Source organism: Neophocaena asiaeorientalis, unplaced genomic scaffold, assembly GCF_003031525.2.
Source record: "Neophocaena asiaeorientalis asiaeorientalis breed wild unplaced genomic scaffold, Neophocaena_asiaeorientalis_V1.1 scaffold275, whole genome shotgun sequence".
Lineage (NCBI taxonomy): Eukaryota > Metazoa > Chordata > Mammalia > Artiodactyla > Phocoenidae > Neophocaena > Neophocaena asiaeorientalis.
In genome coordinates, this window is record NW_020173679.1 from 286317 (window position 1) to 298968 (window position 12652).

Genomic DNA, 12652 nt, shown 5'->3' on the forward strand with positions numbered 1-12652 from the left:
ACCGTGTTAGTTTCTGTTGTACAACAAAGTGAATCAGCCACATGCATACATATGTCCCCATGTCCCCTCCCTCTTGAGCCTCCCTCCCATCCTCCCTATCCCACCCTCTAGGTCATCACAAAGCAAGGAGCTGATCTCCCTGTGCTATGCTGCTGCTTCCCACTAGCTAACTATTTTACATTCAGTAGTGTATATATGTCGATGCTATTCTCACTTCGCCCCAGCTTCCCCCTCCCACCCTGTGTCCTCGAGTCCATCCTCTATGTCTATATCTTTATTCCTGCCCTGCAACTAGGTTTATCAGTTAAACTTTTTTTTTTTTTAGATTCCATATATGTGTTAAGCATACAGTATTTGTTTTTCTCTTTCTGACTTACTTCACTCTGTATGACAGACTCTATGTCCATCCACCTCACTACAAATAGCTCAATTTCGTTTCTTTTTATGGCTGAGGAATATTCCATTGTATATATGTGCCACATCTTCTTTATCCATTCATCTGTCAATGGACATTTAGATTGGTTCCATGTCCTGGTTATTGTAAATAGTGCTGCAGTGAACACTGTGGTACATCTCTCTTTTTGAATTATGGTTTTCTCGGGGTATATGCCCAGTAGTGGGATTGCTGGGTCATATGGTAGTTCTATTTTTAGTTCTTTAAGGAACTGTTTTCCATAGTGGTTGTATCAATTTACATTTCCACCAACAGTGCAGGAGGGTTCCCTTTTCACCACACCCTTCCCAGCATTTATTGTTTCTAGATTTTTTGATAATGGCCATTCTGACCATTGTGAGGTGATATCACATTGTAGTTTTGACTTGCATTTCTCTAATAATTAGTGGTGTTGAGCATCTTTTCATGTGCCTCTTGGTCATCTGTATGTCACCTTGGTGAAATGTCTATTTAGGTCTTCTGCCCATTTTTTAACTGGATTGTTTGTCTTTTTGATATTCAACTCCAAGAGCTGTTTGTATATTTTGGAGATTAATCCTTTGTCTGTTGTTTCATTTGCAAATATTTCCTCCCATTCTGAGGGCTGTCTTTTTGTCTTGTTTATGGTTTCCTTTGGTGTGCAAAAGCTTTTAAGTTTAATTAAGTCCCATTTGTTTATTTTTGTTTTTATTTCTGTTACTCTAGGAGGTGGGTCAAAAAAGATCTTGCTGTGGTTTACTGCAAAGAGTGTTTTTCCTATGTTTTCCTCTAAAAGTTTTATAGCGTCTGGTCTTACATTTAAGTCTTTAATCCATTTGGAGTTTATTTTTGTGTATGGTGTTAGGGAGTGCTCTAATTTCATTCTTTTACCCATAGCCATCCAGTTTTCCTAGCGCCACTTATTCAAGAGGCTGTCTTTTCTCCACTGTATGTTCTTGCCTCCTTTGTCATAAATTAGGTGCCCATATGTGCGTGGGTTTATCTCTGGGCATTCTATCCTGTACCATTGATCTATATTTATGTTTTTGTGCCAGTACCATACTGTCTTGATTACTGTAGCTTTATGGTATAGTTTGAAGTCAGGGAGCCTGATCCCTCCAACTCCGTTTTTCTTTCTCAAGATTGCTTTGGCTATTCGGGGTCTTTTGTGTTTCTGTACGAATTGTAAAATTTTTTGTTCTAATTCTGTGAATAATGCCGTTGGTAGTTTTATAGGGATTGCACTGAATCTGTAGATTGCTTTGTGTAGTATAGTCATTTTCACAATATTGATTCTTCCAATCCAAGAATATGGTATATTTCTCCATCTGTTTATGTCATCTTTGATTTCTGTCATCAGTATTTTATACTTTTCTGAGTACATATCTTTCGCCTCCTTAAGCAGGTTTATTCCTAGGTATTTTATTCTTTTTGTTGCAGTGGTAAATGGGAGTGTTTCCTTAATTTCTCTTTCTGATTTTTCATTGTTGGTGTATAAGAATGCCAGAGATTTCTGTGCATTAAGTTTGTATCCTGCAACCTTACCATATTCATTGATTAGTTCTAGTAGTTTTCTGGTGGCATCTTTAGGATTTTCTATGTATAGTATCATGTCATCTGGAAACAGTGACAGTTTTACTTCTTTACCCATTTGTATTCCTTTTATTTCTTTTTCTTCTCTGATTGCTGTTGCTAGGACTTCCAAAATTATGTTGAATAAGAGTGGCCCTGCTGTCTTAGTTACTATAAATATCAACTAGAATGAAGTTTGACTTATACTATAGAAAACTCCAAAAATAATGGTTTAATTAAGATACAATTTTATCTCTCTTTTAGTCTAGGACTCCATAGTCATCAGGGATCCAGTTTCCACCTTCTTAGTTGTAGCTTCCATCTTCAAATTTATCTTAAGATTCAAGATTGCTGCTGGAGCTTTAGCCTTCACAAACTCATTCCAAGCAGCAGGAAGGAAGAATCGTGGAAGAATAAAAAGTGTGCACCTCCACTTACACTTCATTAGCCATAACTTAGTTATCTGGTCTCATTAATAGTAGCAAAGGATACTGGGAAACACTTTTTTTGGTTGGGTACATTGATGACCTGAATAACATCAGGGCTATTTTATTAAGGAAGAAGAGCATGGTGGACTTTAGCAGTCTCTGCTTTAGTCTCCCGACCACAGGTGTGTCCAACCGTCAACAGCAGTGGCTCTGAACTTTCATTATGGTACCTGACCCATAGAGGACTGGCCTGCCATCTGGTGGCAGGTTGGTTACATTGGATTCCTTTCATTGTGCAAGTGGCATAGATTTGCCCTCACTGCAATAGACATTTATTCTAGCTATGGTTTTGCATTCTCTCCTGGCCATGCTTTTGCCAGCAACATCATTAGCGGATTTACTGAATGTCTTATTCATAACCATGGTAGTCCAAATAGCATTGCTGCTGACCAGAGACGTTTTTCAGCGAAAGAAGTAAAGAAATTGGCGGATGAGTATGAGATTCACAGGTGCTACCACAAACTCTTATCACCAGAATCATCTGGCTTTATGGGTTGGTGACATGGCCTACTGGTACTTGGTTAGTATTGGCTAGAAGACAACTTTGTACAAATCTTAAGTGCTGGCCCAAGTTGGCATATGCTCTGATTCAGCAACCGATGCAAGTTGATGTTTCTCTCTTTTCCAGCATCCATGGGTCGGGGAATCTTAGGCTGGATCACTTAAAAATTTTTTGCACCCCTTTCCCAAGGCCTTGGGCTCTGCTAGTTTAGAGGTCTTGGTATGCAAAGGAAGAATGTTTCCACCAGAGCACCACCGAGGTCCCATTGATTTGGAAATTGAGACTGACATCTGGCGGTTTCAGACTCTTCATGCCCTGGATGAACAGGGAACAAACGGTGGGTGGGTGGGGTGCTTTTGTGTTGATAGAGCGACTGATTCTGGTTATCAAGGGGGGACATATATTTGCCGCTGCACCGTGGGAACAGGGGGAAGAAGTGTGTCTCTGGATCCCATGAAACCCTCTGGGGTGTCTTCTAGTTCCATGGCCAATGGTTAAAAATTAATGGAAGATGACAGCAACCCAGTGTGAGTAGGACAACCCTACTCAGCTTCCTCCTGAATGAAGCTCAGGTGATCCCACCAGGTAAAAACCTTTGACCACGTGAAGTGCTTGCTGAAGGCAAAGGAAAAATGGAATGGATAGTAGAGGAAGGATGTTATAAATGCCTCATGACCAGTAACAGAAATGAGACTTATATCACTTATGTAAATATTCTTCCTTCCTTGCTACGCCATGCATATATTTAGTGATGGTGCTAATTGTCTCTCTTTCTTCTTCTACCATTTTGTATAGGGTCAAATGTTAGTGGTAAACTGTACAGTTCAGTGCATAGATTATAGAATATGGAATATTGTGGGATTGAGGTTCGAGAAATGAACATACTCAAGCTCCCCGGAGTGGGAGCTGGGTGCAGTTACTGCTGGGACGTTGGATTTTTTTTTCCTAAGGAAAGGATAAGAATGTTCTTTTTTGAGATACCTTTGCATTAATTTGGGCAGTAACATGCTGTGGTTGTTTTATGGACGTTTCAGCATGGAAAGTAGTGTGGAAATGGATGTTGAGGAACTAAGGAGTGAACTGTGGCAAATACTGAAGACCGACCCTGCTCAGCATCTCTTCATAATGACTTCTACTGTAGAGGCTGGAAGGCTAGAAAAGACATTACCAGGCTCTCTTGCAGCTAGGATTTCCATATGTCACCTGGCTTCTGCCAGGAAGATGCAGACAAACCAGAAATGGAAAGTAGAATTGATCACTGGGAGGAGGTAGACACATGGCTCTTCTGGGTGTACTGCAGTAGAGGCATTTCAGTTCTTCCGAGGCAGGTGTGGAGGAAGCCCTAGGGCCAGTCCAGTTCCCACCTTCTCGGTGCTAACAGGAGTGTCAGCTGCTTCCCACCTTGGCAGCTTTCCTGACTGTGACTAGGGCAGTGAGATTCTTGAGTCAGCAGTGGTAGCAGTGGTGGCAGAAGCTCCCCTGAAGGGCTAGTTTTGCAATGAGGTTTGGGGATTATTCCTGGAATAGAGTCTGCTTCTCAGCCCTTCTAACGAGTTTGAAACCAGCCTAATCACCTTAGTTAACCTAAAAATAGTCCCCATGCTCCAAACATCCCAGGGGAGCTCCCAGGCCAGTCCTTTCCCTACTCAGAGCCCAGGGACAGAGGAGTGAGGGCAGAGCTGGTGGGGGAGAAACAACTTCTTCTGGAACTCTCTGCACAGTGGCCTACTCTGGGTAGCACCAGGCACTTGCAGATTAATTTTTTTTTCTTTTTTTGGGAGTCAGGAGGGTGGGAGATAAAATCAAATAAGGAGATGTACGAAGCTGTGTGGGAAAGGGGACCCAGGAGTCTTGCATTGAAATAATGACAAGGGGAGGCATGATGGATTAGCACCAAGGCCTTTCAGGGGAAGATGGGTATTTGATTCTAATTAGAGCCTCTCTTTTGCATTTTATTTAGACTCTTAGGCAGTGTATTCATTTCCTAGGGCTGCTGTAACAAATTACCACAAACTTGGTGGCTTAATACAACAAGAATTTATTATCTCATAGTTCTGGAACCTGGAAGTCTGCAATCAAGGTGCCGGCAGGACCATGCTCCCTATGAAACCTGTAGGGGAAAATCCTTTCTTGCAGATTAATTTTTAACATGATCCAGGGGAGTCCAAAGGGCTGAGTTCCCACCTCTGAGATCATGAGATCCTATTCCCTTCCAGGGGTCTCTGGCCCGTGGGGGAGGCAGCAGGAGAGCTGGACCCAAAGGTGCACCCTCTGTGGCAACCCTCTGTGCATCTCTGACCAAGGTGAGCAAGGATATGTCTGCGGTGTCTCCCTCCCCTCACAGGTCATGGCTGCAAGGACACAGGGGAGGAGGGGGAGGAGTCTGTCTGCCTGGGGGTGGGGGCAGCAGGAAAAGCCCCAGAGAGGAGGTGATACTGCAGCTGGATCTTGAAGGACAAGTAGTTCACCAGTGAGTTGAGTAGGGAAGGGCATTCCAAGAAGAGGGAACAGCTGGAACAATGGCTCAGAGATGCTGTCCACTTCTGTTTCCCTATAGTGATTAAAGGTAAAATCTTTAAAGTGTCACATGTATGGGGGCTTGTTCTGGGGCCTGCAGAGGTAGATGCGGGGGAGGGTATTCTAGGCCCTACCAGTCTCAGATAAAACGCATCCCAAGTGATTGACTAGATCGGGCAGCCGTGAAATGGGGGACATCAGAGTTTGACGAGTTCCTGTCAAGTGTGAGGTCTTGCGCTGGGCGCTGTGACACACCTGCCATCCTCACAGCCACCCTGTAGGGGAGGACGGCTGCCCATTGTACAGATGAGGACACTGAGGCTCTGAGAGATGAAATCTGTGGCGCAGGGTCCTTCAACAAGCAAGAGAGTGGCAGAACCAAGATCTGACCCAAGATTTTTATGACCCTAAATGCCATCCAGGGAGAGGACAAAAGGTTCAGTAAGACACGTGGCAAAAACGCAGCTGCGTTTTCCTCCTGCCCCTGGGCGGCTCAGTGGAGCTTGGGGCGTTCCTGTAGCAAACCTCGTTCTTCAAAGAGAGGGGCCTTCTGCTCTCCCCGGGGTGGGGCTCTGGGGGTGCAGAGGGCCCCTTTGCTACACAGGGAGACCACGTTCTCCTGGCTTTGCTCCTACTTCTCTTCCGTCTCCATCCTTGGCTTCTTCTCTGCTCAGCCACCAAGCACGGAGGGGTCTCTGCTTCTGTCTACATTCACTCCTCTCCTCTCCCAGGTAATTTCATCCAGAATTATGGCTTGAAATGCCATCGAGAATCATCACTTCCAAACTTACGTGCCTCGTTCTTGGAAATAGTCTTGCTTATCCAGCTGCCCACTTGGCCTCTCCGTTTGGATGTTTATTAGCATCGTAACTCGAGGAGATCTGAAACAAAACTTCTGTCCTCACCCGATCCCCAACCTGTCCCTGCCCCTGCCCTGGTCTGTGCCTCAGTTAAAGGGATGATCAGTTACTCAGGCCGCAAACCTAGAAGTGACCCTCTATGCCTTGCTTTCCTTCATCCCCCATTCGCTCCACCACCAGGCTCTGGCTCTACCTTCAAAATACGTTTTGAATTCAACCACTCCTCCCCATCTTCACTGCTGCAGCCCTGGTCTACGGCACCACCGGTTCACAGCTACACCTCTAATTGGTCTTCCTGCTTCCTCTCTTACTCTCTCTCCCAATTCCATTCTTTAAAAATGGGTCTGCGTGAGCTTTTGAAAACACAAACAACCCCGAAGTTTCCACTAATTGGAATAGAACCCAAAGCCTTCACCATGGCTAATGCAGCCCTGCCCACCTCTCTGGCCTCATGTCCTGTGAGTCTCCATCACCCACTAGCCACATTCAACACACCAAGGACGTTCTCATCATAGGATCTTTGTGCAGGTTGTTCTCTCTCCTGGATGTCTCTTCCCGAGGGGCCTTCAAACGGCATCTGCTTTGAGAGCCTTTCCTGACTGCATCTCCCCACCACTCTCTCCTGTTACCCCACTCACTTTCCTTCAGAGGGTGCCTCACTACCTGGTAACATTAGCTATGGGCTGACTGTCTAGAATGGCAGATGGATGTCTATCTTATCTCCTGGGCACCTATGGCCTGGCACACTGTAGAGGTTCAAAAAACATGTGAAAGGGAGGGAAGAAGCCCCCCAAAGTACAGTTCAGGGCAAACTCTGGGGCCCCAGAAAAGACCCAAGAGTCCACAGTAGATTTGTCCACCTTGGTTACTTAACCTTATATAACTGCCCATTGGGGCCACCTGGTCTCTGTCTGAAATTCCTTTCTCCCTGCATCCAAGAGTAGTCAGGTTAAAAAAAAAAAAAAGTCAGGTTAAAGTCCACCCAAGGCAGCCCTTAACCTCCTAATCTGCGTTCACCACAGGCAGATTTAAGGTGATCTCACAGAATTCTCAATATCAATTTCACCTTACACTGGGATAACTAGAAAGGCCAACAGAGAGGGTCCCCAAAGCAAAGAAACTTGTCTCCATAATATAATAATAATGACTACACTTGGCTGAGCTATTATTTTATGCCAAACAAGATATAATGCTTTCCATACATTTTCTCATTCAATCCTCAGAGACACACCTTGAGGCTGTTGTATTCATTAGCTACCGCTGTGTAACAAACCACCTTAACATGGAGCGGTTTAAAGGAACGCCCATTTTACTTGCTCGCAATTCGGTAGGCCAGCAATTTGAACTGGACTCAGCTGGGCCGTTCTTTTGCTGGTCATGCCCGGGGTCACTCACGTGCAATCATCCAAGGGAACAAATGGGTTCAGGAGGTTTAACGTGGCTTTGCTCACATGTCTGGAGGTTGGTGCTGACTGTTGACCGGGTCAGATGTCTCCAGCAGGCCAACTTGGGCTTCTTCCAGGGGATGGCAGAGTTCCAGGACAGCAAGCCCCAGTGTGCAGCATTTTTCAAGCCTTTGCCTGAGTCACGTTTGCTGATGTCCCATTGCCAGAGGAAGTCCCACAGCCAAGCCCAGAGTCAATGTGAGAGGGGACTTACACAAGGAGAGATAATTCATCAGAGGCCATTACTGAACAATCTATCATGGAAGTCAGTATGTTATTATCCATGTTTTATAAGTGAGGAAACGGGGAATCAGAAAGGGTAAGAAACATGCTCCAGGTCACATGGCTACGAAGAGGCAGAGTGGAACGGAAATCATTGGCTCACAAGCCTCAGAATCTCCACGGCTTTGCAAAGGCAATTAAGTCCCCACTGTGAGGAACCAAATTCCCACCAAGGGAAATGATATCAAGCTCATCTTCACCAGCCTCTCAGGTCCACTCCTTTTATTACATCCAGTCAAAAGCACATCAGCTGGGACTTTCCCGGTGGTGCAGTGGTTAAGAATCCGCCTGCCAATTCAGGGGACATGTGTTCAAGCCCTGGTCCGGGAAGATCCCACATGCCGTGGAGTAGCTAAGCCCGTGCGTCACAACTACTTAACCTGTGCTCTAGAGCTTGCGAGCCACAACTACTGAGCCCACGTGACACAACTACTGAAGCCGGCGTGCCTAGGGCCCATGCTCTGTCCACAATAAGAGAAGCCACCACAATGAGAAGCCCGCGGACTGCAACAAAGATTAGCCCCGGCTCACTGCAACTACAGAAAGCCCGCGAGCAGCAACGAAGACCCAACGCAGACAAAAATAAAAATAAATAAATAAGATAAATTTATAAGGACTTCCCTGGTTGTGTAGTGGTTAAGAATCTGCCTGCCAATGCAGAGGACCCAGGTTCGAGCCCTGGCCCAGGAAGATCCCACATGCAACGGAGCAACTAAGCCCGTGTGCCACAACTACTGAGCCTGTGCTCTAGAGCCCGCGAGCCACACCTACTGAGCCCGCGTGCCACAACTACAGAAGCCCGTGTGCCTAGAGCCCATGCTCCGCAACAAGAGAAGCCACAGCAATGAGAAGCCCGTGCGCTGTAATGAAGAGTAGCCCCCGCTCACCGCAACTAGAGAAAGCCTGCACACAACAATGAAGACCCAACACAGCCAAAAATAAATAAATAAAAATAAATGTAAAAAAATTTATAAAACAGAAATCGCATCAGCTTAAGTTACTTAACTTCTGCTTCTCAGGCTGCTTATCTGTAAAGTGGGGCTAGTAACAGAGCTCTCTTTTCACAATTTTGTTTATTGTCTGTTCTCGCCCTGCTAGAATGGAAGCCCCTTGAGGGCTGCGATTTTTGTCTGTGCTGTTCACTGCTCTAACCCCAGTGCCTAGAACAGTGCCTGGAATAGCGTAGCTTCTCAATAAATCTTTGTTGAGTGAATAAATGGATGGATGGATGAGTGGGGGATTAGTAGCAGGATAGGTGGGAGAAGATGAGGAAAGGATAGAGCCATGTCTTTGAGAAATCTTAAAAAAAAAAATTGAAAAGCCGCTGGCTTCTCTTCTCTGCCTGGGATGGTTTGCAAACCACCTGCTTGGTCTTCAAGCCTGTGGTGAAGCCCCTCATCCCTCATGCAAAGTCTAATCACGTGGGGCAAGGGGGTCACCTCTTTTCAAGGATGCCCACTGTTTTTGGCTCTGTCTTCCTTAGCGTTCAGTGTTCTCTCCATTCAGCTGGCGGATGAGGAAAGCAAAAACAAGGCTTGCTCAGGGCAGGAACGTGAAAGAGGCTCACATGCCATTGGCTGGAACGTAGTCACATGGCCACACCCAACAGCAAGGGAGGCTGGGAAATGTGTAGTCACGCCTCTGCAGGGAGAGAGGTGACGGCTTTGGGGATCATCTCACCAGTCTCTTCCATGACCATTTCTAGCCCAGAGATTTCGTAACCTTGGAATTTTCCATCTCGTAGCACCCACTTTCCTTACACCACTCTACTTTTTCTTTTCCATACATGTGTCTCCTTCTAACAGAATGTATTCATTTACTGTGTTTCTTATTTATTATTGGCCTCTCCTCACTAGGATGCGGGCTCCACAAGGGTAAAGGTCTTTGGTGTTCTGTTCATCACTGTCTCCTCAGGACCCAGGACAGGGCCTGGCATGCAGAAGGCACTCGGTATTTATCAAAAGAAAGTTGAATGGATGCGAGTGTGGCCCTCTGGCCTGCAGCCTGATCCTGAGAGCACGATAAGCCCTAGAGAGATGGTAAGTCTCTCCTCTGCCTGCTGGGAAAGCCACAGTGGGGTCTGGAGAGTGTCCGGACCTGGCTGAGAAAGGGCGCTGTGCCTGAGCCTTCCCAGGTGACTCGCTCTGTGCAGGTCAGCAACCCTCTTCTCGGGCACAGCTCCACACCCAGGATGCCCGGACCCCTGACTCCATTCAGGCCAAGAGGCTTACCTCTCTGGAGAAGCGGCCATTGCGGCCAAGTCACCTGTACTCCGTGCTGTCCTCATGCACAGGGCAGCCTATACCAGTCCATTTTCCCAGACAGAACCTGATTTTTTATGTTTGTTATTAAAAATATTTATTAGTTTATTTTAAATTTTTTATTGTTTTGGCCACACTGGGAGGCTTGTGGGATCTTAGTTCCTTGACCAGGGATTGAACCTGCACCCTCGGCAGTGAAAGTGTGTAGTTCCTGTGAAGTCCCTGGAACCTGGTTTTTAAAATGTAAAACACAGAAGGGAGCTTGGTTTCTCTTTCCCAATTTTGGGGAACAAACACAATGGTCAGGTGGCAACTTCAGAGCATTCGAGCTATAGAGCCATCCAGCTTCTGTAGCCTTCCTGTGCCTCATTTTTGAGAGGAGGAGACAAAGCCCAGAGAGGTAAAGAGACTTGACCAAGGTTACCCAGGGTTCCAGTGACCAAGAACTCCAGGGCAGTGCCCACAGCATGCTCCCAGAGGACAGGTGTCTGGGTCCCCCTCTTGGCTGGTTTCCTTCTCTGGGCAAGACACCAGTGACGGGAAGGGCACAAGGAGACAAGAAGAGATGGCTTGGGGCGGTGGGGGGGGGCGGGGATCAGGAGAGACCACCCTGAGCTCCACCTGGAAGCACACAGTGTGATCAGGGACCAAGCAGAGAGGAGGGTAGAGGCAGCAGAGAAGGGTGGTAGCCTGAGGGCTCCGAGAGAGGCTCTGGTCCTGGCTTTGAAGGTGAAGAAAGAACGTCATCCTGACTTGTTGCCTTTGAATCTTTGCAGGATCCCGACCCCCTCCCAACCTCTACGGAAGCTGGCAGCCAGCACTCTCTCCAGGAGCCAGGGCCACCAGCCTTCACAGCCCTGTTGTAGCACAGACACCTCTTGGTGCAGAGGAAGCACCACTGCACAAGCAATCAGGAGACTTGGGCTCCGTCACTTCAAATCATTACTAAGCACCTACTACTTGCCAGGCGCTGTCTTCAGGAGGCAAGGGCTCTGCCTCATGGGGCTTCTATTCTAATAGGGGAGGCTGTTGATGAACAAACACATGCCTGAGATCATTACAGATGATGACAGCAAGCAGGGTAATGGGACAGATGATGGCTGAACAGGTTAGTTTGAGTCGTGAGGAGGGTGGAACCAAGGAGGGCCTCTCTGAAGAGGTGACATTGGAGCTGTGATCTGTATGTGAGAAGGTGGCAGCCGTGTAAAAATCTGAGAGAGGTGTGGTCCCTCCCTGGGAAGTAGCAAGTGCAAAGGTCCTGAGGCAGAAATGAGCTTGTGTTTGGGCAAATATGACCGGCGAGAGGGACAAGAGGAAGAGTATAAAAAGAGTCTCCTTCCCTTTGTCATTATCTCTGTGGGATTTGAGTACATCTTATCTCCTTATTTGACCCCTAAATTTTGGACATCTCTAAGTTTAAACAAACCTTTCTTGGTCCTATTTCCAATTTTTATTTTAACATCTTTCGTACAGAGGACAGGATATTATTAGTCTGAGAGTCAGAAGACCTAAATTATGGCCCCAGAGTTTCCAGTAGTGAGCAGTGTGACCTTGGACAAATCCCTTTTCTCATCTTTAAACCAGGAGATTGGACCACAAGCTCCAAAGGCCCTTCTGGCTGAGACATCCCAGCACCGGGAATTCATGTTAACTCTTCTTGATCCTATTTATTTTCAGCCCACATGTGGATCTGCTCAGCATACATCTGCTCCTTCTTCCAGGATCTGCGCGCATTTATTAGATGCTTTTAAACACAAGAGACAACCTGTACAGACATTAGCAGGAGATGGTCGAATATATCATGCAGCTATTAAAAGAAGAATGAGTTACACTGAAATCCCCTGAGCTGGACGGAAGCGCATGATGTAAGCGATAAAACTAGCTGTGGGATGTTAGAGAAAGACTCCCGTTTTTGTGAAAACCAAACGACAAAATCTCCGTGTGTGTGTATGTGGGTTTGTTTATGCTCACAAGTCAGGAGAAAGGTGGGAGAGAATAAGCAGCAGCCTGCAAAATTAGTTATCTAGGAGTGTGTGTGCGCGCGCGCTTCCTCTAAAGACAGCAGCGTGCTTCCCAGAACCCATCCCACCCTCTGGGCCTGTTTATCAATGGGATTCTGGCAGAGGGTATGTGATGCCGGCCTCCGAGTTTGTGTCCTTTGGAGACTGAGGGAGGTAGAGAGGAATAGGTGCGGGCAGTGTCCGCTTTGACCTTGGAATGTCCCTCTCACCTCCTGGCACCTGCGCCTCTACTTCAGAGGCTGCTGAATGACCACAATCTGAGGCTGGTTTTGGTAGCAGGAGATGCACCAGA

General features: G+C 46.6%; 1 long non-coding RNA gene across 2 annotated transcripts; it reads left to right on the top strand.

Moving 5' to 3' along the window:
• Window positions 1-5216: 5216 nt before the first annotated feature.
• LOC112402782 (uncharacterized) lies at window positions 5217-12259 on the top strand. 2 transcript variants are annotated; one of them, XR_003003767.1, is made up of 4 exons: window positions 5217-5277; window positions 9935-10117; window positions 11116-11447; window positions 12017-12259. It is a non-coding gene; the product is annotated as an uncharacterized LOC112402782 (long non-coding RNA). The 2 variants fall into 2 exon arrangements; XR_003003766.1 differs by having other exon boundaries at window positions 11116-12259.
• Window positions 12260-12652: the final 393 nt, after the last annotated feature.